The following is a 22892-nucleotide window of genomic DNA, read 5'->3' as shown; positions in this document are numbered from 1 at the left end:
ATTGTTTTATTTTTCAAATGCCAAATCCACATTAATTATTGTATAATAAGAATAACCATAGGAAAAATATACAATTATTTTTCCCAAAAATTAGGCTTCAGTTTGAAACTTATTTTCCAAAGACATTGATTAGTTTCACTATTTTGTAACCTAAAAGAACAAAGGACATAGAAAGTGAAAGATCACAGAAAAGAGTTACATATTAGGTGACTTATATATCAATGTAAAAAAAAATCACACATGCACACAAACATAGCAATGAAGTATTTACCCAACCAAGATTTTCTTTTGTTACATTTAAATATAAGTTAAAGAGCAACACAGTAATGAAATTAACATGAATGCAAGTCTACTCTAAGAAGAGACTAATAAGATGTTTTATAGCACCTTCTCAACTCATTATGCCATCATCATTCAAAACCAAGAGCAACTAAAAGCTGGAAGCTACTTGCAGAGTCCTCGATGTAAGGTTAATGGTATTTTAAACTATTTTACTCCCTTCTTATATTATTTTAAAGTCTAATTCATTTAGTATTCATGAAGGTAGTTGATCATTAATTTCAATCTTTATATAGTTTTTTTTCAGATAAACTTTAGTTGAAGTAGTTTGATTACTGCACGAACTATAAGGCAATAAATCATAAAACTCCTCTCCACTGGATTTTACCAGTCTTTTGCCTGAAATTATATTTTCTGGCCTATTGTAAGCCTCAAGTACACACTGAAGATGTATTTTTTCAGCATGAATGGGTGCTGGATTCTAGTATATTTTGTTTGGTGAAGGAAGATAGATATAAGTAGGAAAATTACTGCTAAAAACTGCTAGATTGAAGTACTCCAAAGGATAGTCATGGTTTAATAGTTACTGATTGAATTATTTTATAAATCTGAAACTGAGTCTGAAATCTCAGAAGTTTCAGTATTCTGTCAGAACTAGTTGTTACAGTAACTCAGAAACCTATTATCCTCAAGCAACCCTTTAGGAACTTAAATGTCTTGATGGAAAAAAAAAGTGAAGCAATTCGGCTGACATCTCTACCAGCTGTGTGAACACACATGCACAAATTAAATAAGTTGGGCACTACGAGATCTTTGAGACCATCATACAAAAAAACATACCTCTATCAAGACTAATAATCACTAAGTTCTGCTAATAAAAAGTGTTTCTAAAGGGATTTTCCAAATTGATGTCCAGAAAATATCATCTAAAAACTTCCTTAGATTTTAAATTTTCATTTATTCACTTAAACTTTAAACTTCCATTTATTTATTTGTGTGTGTGTAATTGACTTAATTTTTATCATGAGCAAGGTCTCCACTAAAGATGGCAAAGAAAAGAACTATGCCAAAAATAAACGTTGTCTTAGCAACCTGGAAAATGATGAGCACTAAGATCCAAGCAATATGCAGACCTGGGGGCTTCAAGAAAAGCATTCTTGACCAAGTGACTTCTCAGCATAGATTTGATGAGTATGTCTAGGAGATGTTGAGGAAGAGTGGATGATATCTAAAAATAGGATATCTATTTCTTCCTGAAAGGATTAGCTCTGGACTTAACTTCATTTTCACCTGTTTAAATACATTCACAACCATTGAAAACAAACTAACATATAAAAATAAGACATGGAAATTGTCAAGAGGCACATGAAGAAGTGCTCAACATCACTGGCCATAAAAGAAATGTAAATCAAAACAACAATGAGATTCCACCTCAACCCAGTAAGAATGGCCATTATCAAGAAAATTAATACCAACAGATGCTGGCAGGGATGTGGTCAAAGGGAAACCTTACTACACTGTTGGTGGAAGTATAAACTTGCTCAACCACTCTGGGAAGCAGTATGGAGATAAATTTGTTTCTTCAAGTTAGGATGTGTGGCTGTCTTCCTTAAAAAATATTTACTAAAGAATAAAATCAGCTCAAGTAACTTGGGAGTAGAGTCCATGGGGTTCTTTAAATACAGGACCATGTCATTGCAAAGAGAGAAAGTTTTACTTCATCTTTCCCTATTTGGATCTCCTTTGTATTTGCCTCTTGCCTTATTGCTCTGGCTAAGGATTCTAGTACTATATTAAAGAGGAGTGGAGAGAACAACCTTGTCTGGCTCCTGATTTTAAAGTAAATGGCTTTAGCTTTGTGCCATTAAGTATAATGCTATCCCCTGCCCCCCAGCAAAAAAAGAAAGAAAACAACAAAAAACAACTGAATCCATTACTGGTGGCTCATGCCTGTTATCTTAGCTACTCAGCAGGCTGAGATCTGAAGACCACAGCTGGACACCAGTCCCAGCAAGAAAGTCCACAAGATTCTTATTTCCCATTATCCACTAGAAAAACAGAAGTGGTGGTGTGGCTCAATGTGGCAGGGTGCTAGGCTTGAGCCACAAAGCTCAGGGATGGTGCCCAAGGCCTGATTTCAAGCCCTATGGCTGCCAAAACATAAACATAAAGTTGGTGACTTGGATATTTGTACTTCTTAAGTTTATGTTATTTATGTATTTGTCATCTGCTATTAGAATTTGTGATCTGAGATATAATTATATCTCTTTAATCAATACTTTTACTTCTAAAGACGTATCTTAAATAGAACTATTTTACAAGTGAAATTGTGCTCCCTGTTTTTCCTGTAAGGAAAAAAAGACAGTATATGAACAAGCCAGCTGTTGGCTCTTCTTTGATATTTCCCTGTGGTCTGCTCCATTAGAGGGGGCGAAGTTCTTAATATCAACTGGATTTGTTAACTATTGGTAAACAGTCTTTCGTGAATGTTAGGTAATGGATGTGTTTTGTGCATTCATTTTTTTTTACAGTGGCAATTGGGGGTCCACTTGCCTTTAATAGGTTTGTTAAAAAAAAAGTCCTAAAAGCATAATCCAGATTTCCAATCTACTGCCAAATTAAAGAAAATAATACTTTCTTCTAGTTATAGGAGTAGACCATCTATATAAGCATGTTTGTTCACAAATTTGCTTCAGATGATCTTGGATCACATTTCCTATATTTAACATCATGGAAGGAAAATACAAAAGATCATTGAATTTATGACATAAACTTCCCCTTTATTCAATTATTCATTTACTCAGGGACTACTTTATACCAGGTTTTGTGCTAAGCTTTGTGGAGATGAAAGCAAATAACAATGGGGAAAATTTCACCCTAGAGACTTCTAAATAGCTGATCCTTTCAAAAAATTCAAGGGCATTTGGCATGACATTTGTTTGCTGTAGGAGTTAAAGACAAGTTTTAGTAAATTTTGCCACCGGCAGCCAACAGATACCTAATTCCATTCTCCTTGGTGGTAGCCCAACTCTGGGAAAGATCAATTTATATCTTTGCAGCCCCATCACAAGAGCTATCCATAGGGAAGCCAAAAGACATTGTTCTGTATGTTTAGCCCTAAGGCAGAGAGATAACAAGAATAATTCATTATACTGGGAATATTTTCAAAAAGGTAAAAAAAAAAAGTCTCTTACTGTGTGAGTTCATTCACAGAACATCTCCAGGAGTGGACCCTGCTCCATAGGTGTGGTAGGACCTGCTGCATGGCCCAATGATCAACCATCTCAGAGAACTCACACTGTCTCCCACAAGGTAATCTTCAGAAAGCTGACCACAACAGAAATGGAGAAAAGAAGATATTGAGAGATCTTAAGCCTCAAGTGCTATTTTTCTTTTTACTTTGTTTGTTTCTTGGTCATGGGGCGTGAATTCAGGACTTAGGCACTGTCCCTGAGCTTTTTTACTCAAGACTAGTGCTCTATCACTTTAAGTCACAGTGCCACTTCCTGTTTTCTGGTGACTAATTGGAGATAAGAGTCTTGTGAATTTTCCTGAGCAGGTTGGCTTCAAACTGTGATCCTCAGATCTCAAGCTCCTAACTAGCTAGGATTACAGGTGGGAATCACCAGTTCCTAACCAAGACTCAAGTGATTTCAAATTCTCTTAGACCAGGTTTCTTCCCCCCCCCCCCTAGGGAAAATTGGAGATTTAGCCATATTCTTTATCAAGACAGAAGCACAATTCAATCTGCTTCATCGGTTGCCACACAGATGATTGTTTGCTAGAACATATTCCTAAACCTCTGTTAAGTCCATGCCAACTACATCCTAAAGAAATGGACCTTGCCACTGATTAGAAGATTCATAAGGCAGTAGATTTCCCTCCACCTCTCTGTGCATATAGGTCCATGGAAGACAGCAAACTGAAGAGATCTTCCCTCCTGAAACCAATATTGAAGCAATGTGAAGCACAGGCATATCCGCTGAGTCCTAAATGGCCTTTGGCAGACATGTCCTAATGAAGCAAAGTTAGAAAACTGTAATAAATTAGTGACAATGTGCCTCTGAGTGGCAGTCATCCATCCATTCCCTCTTAGAGCGCCTTTTAATTACTGTTACTAATGACAGAATTTGGGGGTCACTGATTTCAGAAAAGAAGAAAACTTTCCTGCTTTTAGGGCAATAGTGTGCAAGCTTTACACTCTTCAAATTGAGAATAATCAATATTGATTACTTGTACTTGGCTCCATTTGAAATGTGGGCCATAACATTGCTTCACTGGGTTGAAAAGAAACTTTGTAAGTTGCCTCTTTTTTCACCAGGAGGAGATATCATGATTGGCTGCTCATCTGTAGACAGTGATGATAAGGGTGCTATTTACTGTCCACCTTTTCTATTTTCATAGGGTGCCTTGATATTCCATTAAAGTCACAAGGGTAGGGGAAAAATTACTTGTCTTTACCAGTCTCCATGTCTCAGGCAACTATGTTATGCTCACTAAGCAAAGGATCATTCAGCTTCCCAGTGGTGAGAAAACAGCCATTAAAACAATGTCAAAAAGTTCTAAAATCTGCCTTGAAATTTGCCAGTAACATGCAGTGACAACAATTTCATTTTTCCAAGAATCATGCAGTGAATACATTGAACAATTTTCCTTCCTTCTTCTTTTGGGTGGTGGGGGGATTCTTTCCTCACGCTGGTACCCATGACATCTTCAAAATGACTTGACTTTCTGGGCATACCTCTGATATGTAGAAGCCACCAGTTTGGAAGTTAAATGAATCAACATTTAAAATTATTTTTGTAAGTAAAAAAACTAACAGAAACAGAAGTTCCAGCTAGGAAACTCTAATGGGGCATGGGACACAGGTAACTCTCCCAGAGCTGTTTGCATGGTCATCTGGGGCAGATCTTCTTCATTGCCACCTTTGCCTTTCCCTCAACTATTGAATAGTGGTGATCTCTTCCATATCTTCAAACTTCCAGGTTTGAGAAGGTGCAATGCATAAATGAAAGCAAAGAAAAATGGATGGATATATTTTCTAGAAACATATGAAGAACTATGAGGTTAGTCATTTTATAATTACTGCTCTAACTCAGTTTGTTCTAGAACCAATAACAAATGAATAGAAGACTCAAATAATTCCATGAAACTACAGCAATCTAATTTTTATTTTATGTATATATATTTTTTATTATCAAACTGAATTACAGAGAGGTTATAGTTTCATACATTAGGCATTGGATACATTTCTTGTACTGTTTGTTACCTCCTCCCTCATTCCCCCCATCTCCTCCCCCTTTCCCTCCCCCCCATGAGTTGTTCAGTTCATTCACACCAAACAGTTTTGCAAGTATTGCTTTTGTAGTTGTTTGTCTTTTTTTACCCTGTGTCTCTCAATTTTGGTATTCCCTTTCAATTTCCTAGTTCTAATACCAGTATACACGGTTTCCAATATACTCAGATAAGATTACAGAGACAGTGTAGGTACAACCACAGGAAGGTGATACAAGAACATCATCAATAATAGAAGTTACAGATACAGATGGGACATTGAAAGTAGTTACAACTGTGATATAACAATCATTTCCATAACATGGAGTTCATTTCACTTAGTATTATGTGTTCGTAAGGGTTTAGCTATTGGACTCCTGTGATCCTCGGCTGTGACTTGCCTAAACCTGGGCTAATTATTCCCTATAAGGGAGACCATAGAGCCCATGTTTTTTGGGTCTGGCTCACTTCACTTAGTATAATTTTTTCCAAGTCCTTCCATTTCCTTACAAATGGGGCAAGGTCATTCTTTCTGATAGAGGCATAAAATTCCATTGTGTATATGTACCACATTTTCCTGATCCATTCTTCTACTGAGGGGCATCTGGGTTGGTTCCAAACTCTAGCTATGACAAATTGTGCTGCGATGAACATTGTTTTGCTGGTGGTTTTAGTGAGGTCTTTTGGATAGATACCCAAAAGTGGGGCTGCTGGGTCATAGGGGAGTTCTATGTTTAGCCTTCTGAGGAATCTCCATACCGCTTGCCAGAGTGGCTGAACCAGTTTACATTCCCACCAACAATGAAGTAGGGTTCCCTTCTGGCCACATCCCCTCCAACAATTGTTATTGTTAGTTTTCTTGATATATGACATTCTTACTGGGGTGAGATGGAATCTCAATGTTGTTTTGATTTGAATTTCTTTTATGGCCAGTGATGTAGAACAGTTTTTCATATGACTCTTAGCCATTCTCATTTCCTCATCAGAGAAGTCTCTTTTTAAGTCTCTAGCCCTCTTGATGAGGGGGCTATTGGTTCTTTGCGGTTTTGTTTTAGAAGAAGGTAGTTTTTTTAGTTCTGCATATATTTTCGATATGAGGCCTTTGTTCATTGAATGGCCAGTAAAGATCTTCTCCCAATCTGTGGGCTTTGTGTTTATCTTGGGAGCTATGTCCTTTACCCTGCAGAAGCTCTGCAGTTTGATGCAGTCCCATTTGTCTAACCTTTCTTTGATTTGTAGCCTTTCTGGGTCTTTGTTAAGAAAGTTCCATCCTATGCCAAGGAGCCCAAGTGTTTCTCCTCCTCCTTCGATTAGTGTTTTCAAGGTGTCTGTTTTGATTTCTAGGTCTTTGATCCATTTGGAATTGATTTTGGTGCAGGGTGATATATAAGGATCTAGTTTTAGTTTGTTGCATGTGTTGAACCAGCTTTGCCAGCACCATTTGTTAAAGAGGCTATCTTTCTTCCATACTATTGTTTTGGCTCCTTTATCAAAGATTAAGTAGGTATAGTTCTGTGGGTTCATTTCTGGGTCTTCAATTCTGTTCCATTGGTCTGCAGGCCTGGTCCGGTGCCAATACCAAGCTGTTTTTATTACTATAGCTTGATAATACAGCTTGAAGTTTGGTATTGTAATTCCTCCAGCACTGTTCTTTCTGCTTAGGATTGTTTTTGCTATTCTAGGTCTTTTATTGCTCCATATGAATTTCTGGATTGCTTCCTCTATTTCAATAAAAAATGGTATTGGGATATTAATGGGTATTGCATTGAATTTGTAAATAGCCTTTGGCAATATTGCCATTTTGATTACATTAATCCTCCCAATCCAGGAGCATGGGAGGTGTCTCCATTTCCTTAGTTCTGCCTTAATTTCATTTTTCATGTTTTTAAAGTTCTCATCATAGAGTTCTTTCACTTCTTTAGTTAAGGTTATTCCTAGGTACTTTATTCGTAGGCTATTGCAAAAGGAGTTGTTTTCCTGATTTCAGCCTCGGTCTTTGGGTCATTAGCATAGAGAAAGGCCATTGATTTTTGAGGATTTATTTTATATCCTGCAACTTTGCCAAAGTTTTTGATCAGCTCTAGTAGCTTGGGGGTAGAGTCTATGGGATTCTTTAGGTATAGGATCATGTCATCTGCGAAGAGGGAAAGTTTAACTTCGTCTTTTCCTATTTGGATCCCTTTTATATTTTCTTCTTGCCTAATTGCTCTGGCTAGGAATTCTAGTACTATGTTGAAGAGCAGGGGAGAGTGTGAGCATCCCTGTCTTGTTCCTGATTTTAAAGGGAATGGCTTTAGTTTTTCACCATTTAGAGTTATGCTTGCTGTGGTTTGTCATAAACTGCCTTGATGATATTCAGGAATGTTCCCTGGAATCCCAATTTTTCCAGGGCTTTTAGCATAAATGGGTGCTGGATTTTATCAAACGCTTTCTCTGCATTGAGTGATATAACCATAAGGTTCTTTACCTTGCTCCGGTTGATGTGGTGAATTGCATTAATTGATTTGCATATACTGAACCAACTTTGCATCCCTGGAATGAATCCAGTTTGATCGTGGTGTATGATTTTTTTGATGACCTGTTGAAGTCTATTGGCCAGAATTTTGTTGAAAATTTTGAGTCTATGTTCATCAGGGAAATCCGTCTATAGTCCTCTTTCCGTGATGAGTCCCTGCCTGGTTTTGGGATGAGGGTTATACTGGCTTCATAGAATGTGTCTGGTAGTGAACGTTGTCTTTCAATTTCATTGAAGAGTTTGAGAAATATTGGTGTGAGTTCTGTTTTGAAGGCCTTGTAGAATTCTGCATTGAATCTGTCTGGACCTGGGCTTTTCTTGGATGGGAGATCACTTATTGCCGTTTCTATTTCAATACTATATATGGGTCTGTTTAGAAGGTTTAAATCTTCATGGTTGAGTTTGGGGGTATGAATTTTTTCTAGAAAATCCTGCCGAGCCAGCCGGCAACGAAAAGGAATCCTGAATGAGGAGGCGAGGATTAAAGAAAAGGAAAAATACAAGACAAGAGAAAAAGGACAAGAGGCAAAGATGGGGTACCGGAGGTCTGCATCTCAAGATTGAAACTCAAGACTGCAGCCCCGTTTATTCTTAACATCCAGCTTTTATGCAGTTTGGGAACCAGGGAATGGCATAGGGTTACCGAAGTTTAAGGAAATAAGAAAGCTTTTAGGTCGGTAAATAACAGGAGGCAATAAAACAAGACAAGGCTGAATGGTAAACATAAACCAGGCACCTATGGACACAGTAAAACATCTTGGTAAGTGCTGGCTGTCAATTAAACCAAATCTTACCACATTCCTTGTGATAACAGCACAGCCGGAGGTCAGGATGAGGTTAGCTGCTAGCTCGGCTCCCGACAGAAAATCATCTATTTCTTCCAAGTTCTCAAATTTGTTGGCATAAAGGTTTGCGAAATAGTCCCTTATTATGGTCTGAATTTTGGTTGTTTCTGTGGTGATAATACCTGATTCATCTCTTCTCTTGTTTATTTGGGTGTGCTGCCTTCGTTTTTTGGTCAGGTTTGCTAGGGGTCTCTTTATCTTGTTGATTTTTTCAAAGAACCAACTCTTTGTTTTGTTGATTCTTTTGATGTTTTTTTTCGTCTCTAATTGACTTAATTCTGATTTGATTTTAATTATTTGCTTCCGTCTATTGACTTGGGGTTTGGTTTGTTGTTCTCTTTCATGTAAATTAAGGTGCTTCCTTAAATGATTGAGTTGCTGTTTCTCCAGTTTGTTGGTGTATACATTCAGAGATATAAATTTTCCTCTGAGTACTGCCTTTGCTGTGTCCCAAAGGAGCTGGTACTTTGTATCCTCAACTTGGTTGTGTTCCATAAACATTTGAATTTCTGTTTTAATTTCTTCAATGACCCACTGATGGTTCAGCAGTGTGTTGTTTAGTCTCCATGAACTGTAGGATTTTCTGTGGTGGCTGTTTGAGTTGAGCTCTAATTTTATTCCATTGTGGTCTGAGAGAATGCAGGGAATGGTTTTGATACTTCTGAATTTGTACAGATTTTCTTTGTGCCCTAAGATGTGATCTATTTTGGAGAATGTTGCATGTGCTTCAGAGAAGAATGTGTATTCTGTTGTTGCTGGGTGGAATATTCTGTAGATGTCTATTAAGTCTAGTTGGTCTATGCAATTGTTTAGTTCTGCAATTTCTTTGTTCAGTTTTTGGCATGTTGATCTATCCAGAGGTGATGGAGTGTTAAAGTCCCCAACTATCAATGTGTTTGGGTCTATGAGTGTTTATAGAGTCAGTAGTGTTTGATGATGAAGTTGGGTGCTCCTGTATTTGCTGTGTAGATATTTAGTAACCTTCTTTGTCTCTTCTTACCTTTTTTAATTTGAAGTCGATTTTGTCTGATACTAGAATTGCAACTCCGGCCTGCTTATGGGAGCCATTTGCTTGATAGATTTGATTCCAGCCTTTCACTTTTAGAAGATGTTTACTTTTGATGGATAGATGAGTCTCTTGGAGGCAGCAGAAAGATGGGTCTTGATTTTTGATCCAACTTATGAGCCTATGTCGTTTGATTGGCGAATTAAGTCCATTAATGTTGAGAGTTAGGATTGAGAGCTGATCATTTGTTCCTTTCATTATCCCTATCTTTTTAAAGGCTGAGTCTTCCCATTTGTTGATCTGATATTCTGGTTTACTATTTAGGGTTCATTTCTCTGTCTGCATTGGGATCTTGATTATTTTCCCTGTATAGTACATCTTTGAGGACTTTTTGTAAAGCTGGTTTGGTGGAGATATATTGTTTCAGTTTTTCCTTACTATGGAAGACTTTTATTTGACCTTTGGCTATGTATGAGAGTTTAGCTGGGTACACTATTCTTAGTTGGTAGTTATTTTTATTTAGGGTTTGGCATACCTTATTCCAGGCTCTCCTTGCTTTCACGGTTTCTTCTGAGAAGTCTGGGGTCATTCTGATTGATTTTCCTTTATACGTGATTTTTTTTCTCCCTAACAGCTTTTTTTTTTTAAGTTTTTATTATAAAACTTATGTACAGAGAGGTTACAGTTTCATACGTTAGGCATTGGATACATTTCTTGTACTGTTTGTTACCTTGTCCCTCATACCCCCCTCCCCCCTCCCCCTTTCCCCCCCTGTGGTGTTCAGTTCACTTACACCAAACATTTTTGCAAGTATTGCTTTTGTTGTTGTTTCTCTTATTTTACCCTTTGTCTCTCTCCCTAACAGCGTTAAGGATTCTTTCCTTGGACTCTATTGATCCTGTTTTGATCACAATGTGTCTGTGGGATGTCCTATTCTGGTCTGGTCGGTTTGGGGTTCTAAATGCTTCTTGTATATGTATAGGCCTATCCTTCTGGATATTTGGGAAGTTCTAGGCTAATATTCTGTTAAATAGGTTGCCTATTCCATTAACTTCCTTCTCCAGGTTTTCCTCAATACCTATTATCCTTAAATTGGGCTTTCTGATTGTATCTTGAATCTCCTAGAGTGATCTGTTTTGTTGATTGGATTGGTTTTGTATTGCTTTTTTATCTTTCCATAGATTCTAGGGAATCTTCAGCTCCTGAGATTCGATCCTCTGCTTCAGTTAGTCAGGACTGTAGGCTAGCTACTTGAGTTCGAGTCTCTTTTCCTTCTGACTGGTCTTTCCTGATAAATTTCATGTCCTTGCTATACTTATCTCTTAGGTCCTGCATGGACTTCTTTACTTCATTAACTTCATTAATTTGGTTTTGAGTGCTGTCTCTCAAATCTTTTAGCTGGGTAGTTATCTTTTCATTTGACTCTTGAAGTTCATTTATCTTTCTATTTGTGGAGGCCATGAAATTCTCCCTTAATTTTTGCTTTGCCTCCACACGCTCTAGAATAATTGACTGAAGAGATTCAAAGTTCTCATTTATCATGTTTATCAGTAAACTTTGTAGAGCATTTTGAGGGTTCTCTTCTATGTCTTTGATTGACTGCTCTGCTTCCTGCTTGTTTTGAGTGGGAGATAATACTCCATTGTTTGCCACCTTTCTTGTGTTTCTTCTGCCCATTTGGATTGGGAATGCCAATCTACAAGCACCTGTGAGCACTGTTTAAGACCCAGAGCAGCCCTTACCAAGCACTGTTGTGTAAATCTTATAAGTTCATAATTATATACAGATACCTTGTATACCTGTCTATAAATTTAGATTTGGTGTTCCTAAAGAATACAATTTCAATATAACAACTGATCTTGGGCCCTGAATTCAGTAGTTACTTATTTACTGTTACAACCCTATGAGCAATTCTTGTTCTTATATTGAGTTCTTTTTGGACTGGCTTTCTCTATGAACCTTTTTGATTAACTCAGAATAAGCAGGGATACCCTGTATCCAATAACCTGGAGTCAATGCAATCTGGAGGTCCTAGAAGTAAGTCAGGAGGGTAAGTTAGAGGTAGTAAAGAGAATAGAGTAAAATGTATGGGGGGGGTGGTGATCAGTAGAAAGAACAACGTTAAAATGATAGACAATGGAGAGTTCACAGTAAAGAGTGGAGGTGTTATTCATAGGAAAGTAATTTTTAAAGAAAGAGAATGCAAAGAGAGAAATAAAGAAAAATACTGAAAGACAGATGCATATAACAGAGAAAAATTATTTTTAAAAACTAAAAAGGAAAGAAAACAACAAAAAACAAACAAAAAAGAACTTGATAGAACCAACAGGTAAAAATGGAAAACAAAAACAAACCAATGACGTTTCAGAAATGAAAATTCAAAAAAAAAAAAAAAGAAAGCTTAAAAAATGTTTGAGAAAAACTTAATAAATAAAAAGGAGTCTTCCTTGTTTGGGTGGACTTTCTACAGTCTCTGGTTTCCTTGCCATGGTCTGCAGTCTATTCTGCTGCTTGGCTGGTTTGACTTGCTTTCAGTTCGCAGGGGGTGGATCTGCTGTGACCCTTCTCCCCTGTCGGTGAAATCCTGGGGCTCTGTGGTTCCCACAGCTAGCAGGTAGGCCTTGGGTGTCCTCTGTAGGTGGCGGATGTGAACCGTCTTGGGAACCGTGGCTCCTCTGTCTGCTGTGGGGCTGCTGCCTTTAATGCCTGGCTTTGAATAGGCTGTGGACTCAGCAGAGCGGGGCACCTCTGGTCTGGTTTATCAGGCTGAGAATTGCTCGCCTGGGCAGTTCCTCCCTCCTGGGCAGGGCGGCCTCCTGGGTAGAGCAGGGTATGGAATTCAGCCCCATTTCAGGCTGGGAATTGGGCTTCTAAACAGGACCGTTCTCTGTCTCGGGAATTGTTCTCCCATGTGGCTGTTCTGTGCTGCAGGTACGGTAGCTGCTCGCTGCTTTTGCTTTTAATTGAGGAGTTCTGGCGATTCAGGCAGGCCACCTCTAGCTGAGCAGAGGCCCAGGACACGCCCCCTCCCCCCCCAACCTGGGCAGGGGGCGTTCTCCTGGGTAGAGCTGACTCTCACTGGTCGGTCCCTCTTGCCCTTCTCAAAGATGGCTCCTTTGTCCTCGCTTTCCCCAGGCCCACTTTAGTTCCAGTCTGGTCTGACCCTATGCCAGTGTCAAAGATGGCGCTTTGCTCTGGCGGTGGGGGAAGGGCTGCCTTCCAGAAGCTCTGTGGGCACGAGTGAGAATGTCTTTCATGGGGTACTCATGCTTTCTCTGCGATTTCGGCCCATCCGTGTTCAGCCTGTGATCCGTGTCTGTACCCGCCGTCTGGAGGATTTCTCCCCGGTCTCCGTTGAGTGCTTTAGCTGCAGGGAGTGCAAGGCGCTGTGCCGGCGCTGGCACTGGTGTGGCAGCAGGATGCTGCCCGGAGCTCAAATCTGTGTTTTCAGACCAGCAAAATCAATTTTTCCTTGCTGGCCAGAATCCCTGTACTGTTAGAACTTACTTTTGCTATCTTTCTAGGGTAAAAGTTTCTCTGGGATGGGAAAACTGCAATTTCTTTTTTTTTTTTTTTGGCCAGTCCTGGGCCTTGGACTCAGGGCCTGAGCACTGTCCCTGGCTTCTTCCCGCTCAAGGCTAGCACTCTGCCACTTGAGCCACAGCGCCGCTTCTGGCCGTTTTCTGTATATGTGGTGCTGGGGAATCGAACCTAGGGCCTCGTGTATCCGAGGCAGGCACTCTTGCCACTAGGCTATATCCCCAACCCGAAAACTGCAATTTCTGAGGAAGCTCAGTTGGGGCTCTGCTGTTCCTCCTTCGTCTTCCCAGAAGTCCTCAGCCATCTAATTTTCAGTAAGGATTCCAATATGCATGTTGGAGAAAAGACAGTTTTCCAACAAATGATGCTAGGAAAAGTGGATATCTGCATACAGAAAACTAAAGCTAAATACTTGTCTCTCACCCTGCACTGAGGCCAAATCAAAGTGGATCAAGGATCTAAATGAAAGATCTGAAATATGGAACTACTATGGAAAAAAATACAGAAAACACTAGAACTGCATAGGCTCCCTTAATAGAATTCCAATTGCTTAACAAATAGACACAATGCTTGGCAAATTGGATTGTAAATACACTAAATGTTTCTACACAGCAAAGAAATCATTATGCCTAAGCTACAGCCCACTGAATGAGAGAAAATGTTTGGCCAGCTACATATCTAGCAAGGGATTCAGAACCAAGGTATATAGGTTGTTCAAAAAATTAAAATCTCAAAAAATCATCGAACTAATTAATAAATGGTTAACTAAAAAGTTCTTGATGGAAGATGTATAAATGGTCAACAAAATAAATGAGGAGATACTAAATACCCTTAGCCATAAAGGAAATGCAAATTAAAATGACACTGAAATTTTATCTCAGCTCATTTGGAATGGCCATCATTGAAAACAGAAGCAACCACAAATCTTTGCAAGGATGTAGAGGGAAAAGGAATCTTTCAACACTGTTGGTAGGACTGCAAACAAGAACTATGAAAATCAGTAAGGAAGTTTCTCAGAAAACTAAAAGTATAATTATTATCCTATAGAGTTAATACTCGGGTATATATCTAAAGGAATGTGAAGAAATAATATAGGCACTTGTATCCATTTATTGCAGCATTAGGCACTATAGTCAAGCTATAGAAATTTCCCAGATGCCCTAAAACTGATAAATGAATTAAAAAACTGTTATGTACACATGAAGGAGTATTATGCAGTCATAAAGAAAAATGGAATTATGTAATTTTAAGGGAAATGGATGGAACAGAAGATCATTATGTTAGTCAAAACAAGACAGATTCAGGATCACAAAGGTCACTTGTTTTATCTACATATCATATGTATGCTAAAGCTAAAAGCTGGAGATACACACGTATGCACACACACGTAATTATGGGATTGTGAGGTGATTTGAGAGGATGGGAGGAGTGAGGGAAAAGAATACTAGAAGGTAAACAACACCAAAATATAGTGCCTCTATAAATCCTGTAAGTGAATATAGAAACTGAAAGCTGTTGAATAATAGCAGGTAAATTAGGGAAAGTGAGATAGCAAGGGAGACTGTCAGTTTAAAGAGTTGTATTTGTATTGTAAAATACCACAGTGAAACACTTAACAATTAGCATACACTTTCAAAAGTGAATCCCAGGATGCTTCTTCCATATGCTTCCCCTATGGTGCAAGATGTATGTGGTAAGGCTTAAAATGACAGCAGGGGATAAGAGAGAAGGTGAACATTAGATCTGGGTTGGAAGTAGAGTTAAGAAGATACATTAAAGCTGGGTGCTGATGGCTCATGCCAGTAATCCTAGCTACTCAGGAGGCTAAGATCTGCGGTTAGAAGCCAGAAAAGTCCCTATGAGACTCTTATCTCCACATAACCACTCAAAAACTGGCAGTGGAGCTGTGGCGCAAGTGGTAGAGTGTTAGCCTTGAGCATAAAGAGGCTCAGAGATAGTGTCCAGGCCCTGAGTTCAAGCCCCACAACTGACCAGAAAGAAAAGATACATTAGAAGACTAAGCTTAGGAAAATTTCTAATAACCTTGATAATTGAAATTAGATTCATGTGTATCACTTAACCACAACAAGCCATTATCACATTTACATTCACTTAACCACAACAAGACATTATCACGATTACACATAATTACATGTATTTCTATGAGCATGCAGACTTTAGGAAGTGGGTTTTCTTTTCTTTCTTCTTTCTTTCTTATTTTTTTTCCCACCAATACTGAGGCTTCCATTTGGAGCCAGGGTGCTGTCCCTTTTGCTCAATGCTAATACTCTACCACTTAAGATACAGCTCCACTAGGAAGTGGAGCTCTTTTTATGGCTAATTAGAGATACTAGTCTCTCCAACTTTTCCTGCCTTGTCAGGGTTTGAACAGTGACCCTCAGAACTCAGCCTCCTGAGTAGCTAGGAGTACAGGCATGAGCTACCAGCACCCACCAGAAGTTGTCTTTAAAATCAAAGACCTTGGCCAATATTCTAGTTCTATAACTTTGTTTAGGTTATTTAGCTTCTGTGAACTTTTAGTGGTTTTCATATGGTCAGCAGAGACTGATATAATGGGATTTAGTTCAGAAACTGAATATAAAACATACTGTAATATTCTAGTTTTAAAATACCCAAACATTGTCTACAACATATATTGTCTATAACACAATCATACTGGAATAAGTACCATCTATGAAGACATTGTGAGGTTAATTTATCATTTGGGAGTTCCATGCACCTACAACATATCCAGATGAATATAAAACTTGTTGACATTTTTCTATATTTAAACATAAACAGAGTCGTAAACTAGGTACAAACCAAGTTTATTCTAAAATCATTGCACTTAGCAGAACTATACTTTTTAAAAGTTATATGAAATCTGGTTCCTAAGGAAGCTGAGATCTGAGGATCACAGTTCTAAGCTAGCCCAGTCAGGGAACTCCATGAGATTCTTATATCCAATAAACTACTCAAAAAAGATGGAAGTGGCAATGTGGCTCAAGTGGTAGAGTACTTGTCTTGAGCCAAAAGAATCTCAGGGACAGTGCCCAGGCCCAGAGTTCAAGCCTCAGGCCCAGGGGGAAAAAAAACTCATTTAAGTTATAGAACAGTGGTAACCAAATTTCTAGAGTATAAATGTGTGGAGACTAAAAGTTCTTACCAGTGTTCCTTAAATTATATGAGTTTAATGTTTTCTTTCTTATTTGACACAATTTTCCTTCTTGTATATCTACCCACAGATGGAAGCCACTGTAAAATGGGTGAGAATCTTGACTTAAATAAAATATGTGCATACTTCTTATCATAACAAGCCTTTAAGGGGCTTGAGATCAGAGGGGTTTTAAGATTTTCATATTTTTTTAGATTACAGATCCCATGGTTCTAAAATAACTTTCACTGTTAATCTGTCTAAGTATCAGCTCATAAGCTAGTTGCAAACTACTTAGGAAAATTCTTACTTCGGTTAAATATGCAGTAAAAATTCATTTTGGCTATAATTTGTTGTTTTTTTTTTTAAGAAAATATATAACGATCTTAATTCACTTATATCTTAAATTGATCTGCTTTTCAAACAACTTGTTTGAAACTCTACATTCACATGCTTGGTTTTCCTAAACCTTTGAATCAAAGTTTGACAGATAAACAAACAGATACCTTAGAACCAAAACCTTGTAACAAAACCTATTTCTAATTCCCCCATCCCCTTTGCAAACATGTCAAAAAATTAATCTGACAGAAGAAAGTAATTTTTAAAAAGATTTTGACAATGCTGTTTGGCTATGATCTGACATTACCAGCATTGCACCATGCAACCTTCCAGAGACCTTGCTTCTAACTACAGACAACAAACTGTTTCTCTCTTTCTTATTAGCAATGGGACCTTTTACCTAGAGATTTCAGAACAAACGGTAAGAAAGACAGTTAATTATAGCCTAGGCCTCACATGCAGACTTAATGAATTTTAATGCACATCAATTAATAACTAATTGGGTATTTGACTGACTATAGATGGAGGTGTTGGGTGATGAGAAGAAAAGGTGTCTTAATTCAACTAAAATACAATAGTCAGTTTGCTATGCCTTTGTCTCCCTGAGTTTTCCTGTCAGTAACTCAAATTTAAAAATAGAATGTTTGGATTATTTTACAGCTTCTAAAGAGCTTTCAAGGCTTGCACTCAGTAATGTAAGTCTTAGCTTTTCACATCTGGTAAATACAAAACGATAATGTTGTATCAGTGTAAGGATATCTCTAAGCATTTTTGTAGGTGTAGGCAATGCAGATATTCATATTTTAATTGCTAAAGTAAGTGGAGCAAGAAAAAGAAAAGAAAGGGAAAAAGGTGAGGAAGGAAAACAAAAAGCTTCAAACATTTAAAGGCTTGATTTAACTTCTTGGCTATTGAAGGTGAAACATATTCAAGACCCCGAATCTTATGAATTCAAATGCATTTTCCTCTCAAGGAAACTGAGTTCGAGCCCCAGAACGAGGAAAACAAATCTTAACCACCCCTTTTCAATACACCAGCAAACTGCGATTTTAGAACAGAAAATCCATAGTTATAAAGGAGCCAATCTTGTGTTTACGCGGGTCAAATGCCACCAGATGCTAGGTAAGCTATTGAGAAGATTCAGCTAATTTTTTTAAAAATGTGATTACCAAATATGTACTGATGAAAAAGTATAAAGGTGTTTGTGGCTGCATGTATAGAGAGATACACACCTTATGACATAAGCTTCCTCCATAAACTACTTGATATAATCACAGAGAAAATTGTTTAGAAATGTGTGAGAACTTTCTTCATGACACTTGTTAAGTGAAGACAACAGAAGTCACTGTCAAAATTTCATTCAACTGCTTCTTTATAAAGTTCCTACAAGATCTATGACATATTGTTTTTGAGCACTGTCAGAAATCCTTTACATCTAGTGAAAAAAAATAAAATTCTGCTTCTGGAGTTGATAGGCATAGCAACATTGCTGGTACAGGTGACCTTATGAAGACCAAACTGCTCTCCAATATCTGTGTTTTCTCAGCCTCGGGACCATCTAAAATAATTCCTTCATTTTACCAAATTCCTAAGTGCTCTTTTGTCCTAGCAAGCCTAATATAATCAGGAAAAGTAGATCATGTGCAAAGCCTTATTATTAACACTGTACCTGAAATAATAGGCTATTTTGCCTCATCCACTTGTCAATATAGCCATTTCTAAGTTAAGAAAATTTTTGTGACAGACTTACAGCATTCTTGCATTTTATTATGGATTGTAAGCTTATGGCAGGGAACTGCATCAGTAATTACATATTTTTATATAGCAACCATTGCATTATACTCCTGATGCTTAATAAATGTTCATAATTATTAACAACAACAACAACAAAAAAGAATGAGACTTAACCAGAGCATCAGAGAACATTTCCTTTCGTCCATCTCCCCACACCATGCTAACAAGCACAATTTGGGAATATAACAATGAGATAGTTTGTGAATCATATGTTGTCTAAGGAGCAAATTGGTGAACTTCAAGGGAGGAATTTGAAGCCTGTGCAACAAATTCAAAGAGAGCTCACCATCTTAGGAGATGAATATGGTCCTTTGGGACATAGGATCCAAGAGAGTAGTAAATACTCACCCATCGTAATTACTTTAAATCAAAATGGATCAAACTCTTTAATCAAAGGCAAAGCGTAGATAAATACACTTAGATGGGAAAGATCTAGTGATGTGCAAGGATCCAATGGTGTCTTTAAGAAATTCATATTGGATCCAAAGATAGCATGTATGTATGTATAAAGGGATTAGACATTAGGTTAAAAATACCATCTTTTGGTATCATCATGAGAAAATAATCAATGTAAAAGAAGGTAGAATGATAAAACACACAAAACAACATAATTAATTATATAAAGAAAATAGTCACATACCTGAACAGGAAATTGACAGTAACATAATATCAGAAGGTATTTTAATAACAGGTTTACAATAATGGATACACTATCTCTGCAGAATATTACAAAAAAAAAAAAACCCAAACAACATCACCTAGCAGACTTAAAAACATCATAGAAGAAATGGATCTAAGAGAACACATACAACACTTCCTACACAATAGCAAAAGCAGACATTGTTTTCAAGTACACAGGAAACATTCTCTAGTCTACATTGCATTAGTTCCTAAACTGTTTCAAAATTAAGAAAACCAAAAATATTGCACATATATTTTCCAACTATAATGGAATGAAATCATCATGTGTGATAAGGAAGGTCTTCACTTCTTGACAAATGGGAGGAGGGGGTGGTGAAGGAGAAGGGGGAGGAGGACGGGGAGGAGGAGAAAGGAGCGGAGTAAATATTTCCCCAAGTATGCTTTCTCCTTTCTCCAGTGACCTAATTCTTCCAGCCAAGTCTTACCTGCTAAAGTTTCAGCAACTTCACAAGGTAGTGCTACTGCCTGTGAACCACTGTGTTAACACTGATGTCCGGGAATAAAGCAGTAGCAGAAAACTGCACCTGTTCAAGAGGGCCTGCATGAGTATGTACAAACTTGTTGTCCCTCTCTGTTTTCAGTCCATTCAGGCCCTCCATTTGCTGGCTGCTGCTTCTCTGAGTAGAGTTGAATTGATAACCATTGTGATTAATGATGACAGCCCATGAGTTCAGTTACATATAGAGTCTGAAATCATCAATTGAATAGAAATGCAGGGTGTAATGGTGGTTGCAAGCTTGGTAGTGGTGAAATGGTGGAGATGCTGATCAAAGACAAACATTTTCTGTTCTGTTGACAAGTAAGTTCTGGAGATCTATTTCACAGCAATGGGAATATAATTTACAACACTGTATTATATACTTGAAATTTGCTATGTGGGTAGATATTAAGTGTTAAGACGCATAAAAAAGGAAATGATAAATCTGAAATGATGTTAATTTGCTGTGGTCATCATTCCATTATCATATATGCCAAGAAATTAACTTGTATGCCATATATATATGTGTATATATATATATATTTTTTCAATTGTGCCATAAAGTAACAATAAACTATAACTGTAGTAGGTGAGAGAGCGAGAGAGAGAGAGATAGGAAGATGGAAAGGAGTAGGAAGAAGAGAGAGCGAAACAAACTCTGAATTGCTGTTCTGAATTAAATGTACTATATTCCTACATTTAAAATGAAGACAATACTTTCTGCTATAGAAAGCTATTAGCATGATTGCTAGTTTGTGTAAAAGGAATATGTTAGGTATTTCTAAATATACAAATTCTTACAAAGAGTATTCAGAATGATCTGTGGAAAAGAAGAAAGGAGTCAAAGTTCAATCCAGGTGATGGTTATCTACTAGAAACTTACTTTACATATAAAGTTATATGGACATTAAATTTTGTAGTATGGACAAATATGTCAGTCAACCCTTAATTATGAATGTACTTGAGAAGGTGTATTAGTTTTACATAAGGTAGACTTCAAAAGTATATTAGCAGGTATAAAATAGAAATATTACAAAATAACTTTGTGCTGATGGCTTGTACATTAATCCTAGCTACTCAGTACATTGCTGAATGATCACAGTGTTAAGCTAGCTCAGGTGGAAAGGTGTTTGATATTCCAAAAAAGTCAAGGTAGAGACACAGTTCATGTGGGTAAAATGCCAGCCTAATGAGAAAGCTAAACAAGTGTGAGGCTCTGAGTTGAAAGTATGGTATTGACAGAGAGAGACAGAGAAAGAATATATTTTTTTTTTCCAAAAAGACAATATACGATATCTGTATATATGATATAAAACTGCCAGATCTGATAAGAGAAGAAAGTTAATCATCATAGATATTTATTTAAACTCCACTCTCAATAATTAGTAGTAGGCAGACAAGTCAGTCTTTAAGTTTGGGCATTTGGGGCAGTGTTCACTTAGAGATTATAAGACTCTTAGGAGGGAAGGCTAGAAAAACTGCTTAGTCCATAGATATTAGTTACATATTTGTGTGATTTTTCAAAACCAAAATATAAAACTGAAACCTGTTAGTTCAATTCAATAAGTTTTACTTAAAGTAATAAAACAGAAAATAAGTAAAGGCAGGAGAATCTTGAATTCAAAGCCAGACTGGGTTACATAGTGAGATTCCGTCTCAGTAAATGAATGGATTCATAAGTAAGTAAATAAGAATGTTAAAATAATATCTTAGGAGCATAATATTATGGTGTTTTTAACTGTTTCAAACAAAAGAATAAATTCTTATAATAGTTTAAATTCATATAATACTTTAAAAAGAACTAATATTAAAATTAACTATGAATTTTAATTGTTTGATTTAATAAAATTTCCAAAGCAAAGAAACCTAGTGTAAGGGTTCTTGACATTCAAATTAGATAACTGAATTTTTAACAAGGACACAGACTTATCTTTTTTTAAAATCATATTTGGGAATGATGATGCTATGGATAAAGCCCAGGTCCTTCTGCATGCTAAACATTTGTGCCATTGTGCCAAAATTTTTCCCTTTTAGAATATTTGAGCAGTGGACAAAATATAACTTAAAGTCACATGAATTTTAATTAATCCATAATACTATAACCTTTAGCATGATTAATCAAATTTTCCTTGTGTGTAAAGATAAGTATAAGTGGAACTTACACAACTTTACTTAGATTTACTTTTAGATTTTTAAAGGATATCTCTTCAGAAAGCTATATCCATATCTATCTGTCTATGTAGATAGATAGATGTCAATATTCTTTACATACATCATATATGTTCTTTAGGGTCTCTTTCAACATCTTATTTTATCAGCATATGTTAGTTGTACAAGGGGCATTTTCTAGTGACATTTCCACACACACATCCAATATATTCCAGCAAACCTTATCCCCACGAACATTCCTTATTCCTCTCCTCATTCTTTAGACAATTTTAGCAGGCTTTAGTTTTCTATTTCCATACATGTGACCAAAGTACTCCCACATTTTCATCTTCATTTACCCTCTTCATTATCCATTCTACTTCCTGCTGGTACCCAGTCCTCAGTAAGAGCTTACTTTGCTTTCTTAAGAGAATCTATTAAAAATTATTACACCTGGGCTAGGAATGTGGCCTAGTGGTAGAGTGCTTGCCTTGTATACATGAAGCCCTGGGTTCGATTCTCCAGCACCACATATTTAGAAAACGGCCAGAATTGGCGCTGTGGCTCAAGTGGCAGAGTGCTAGCCTTGAGCAAAAGGAAACCAGGGACATTGCTCAGGCCCTGACTGAGTGCAAGGCCCAGGACTGGCAAAAAAAAAAAAAAAAAGAAGAAGATAAGTTAAAAAAAAATCATTACACCTGTGGAGTGCTGGTGGCTCATACCTGTCATCTTAGCTACTTCTGACGTTGACATCTGAGAATCCTGATTCAAAGCCAGCTTGGGCAGGAGTCCATGACACTCTTATCTCCAATGAGCCA

The sequence above is a fragment of the Perognathus longimembris genome, chromosome 16 (genome assembly GCF_023159225.1).
Source record: "Perognathus longimembris pacificus isolate PPM17 chromosome 16, ASM2315922v1, whole genome shotgun sequence".
In the NCBI taxonomy this organism is placed as follows: Eukaryota; Metazoa; Chordata; class Mammalia; order Rodentia; family Heteromyidae; genus Perognathus; species Perognathus longimembris.
This window is presented reverse-complemented; position numbering follows the sequence as displayed.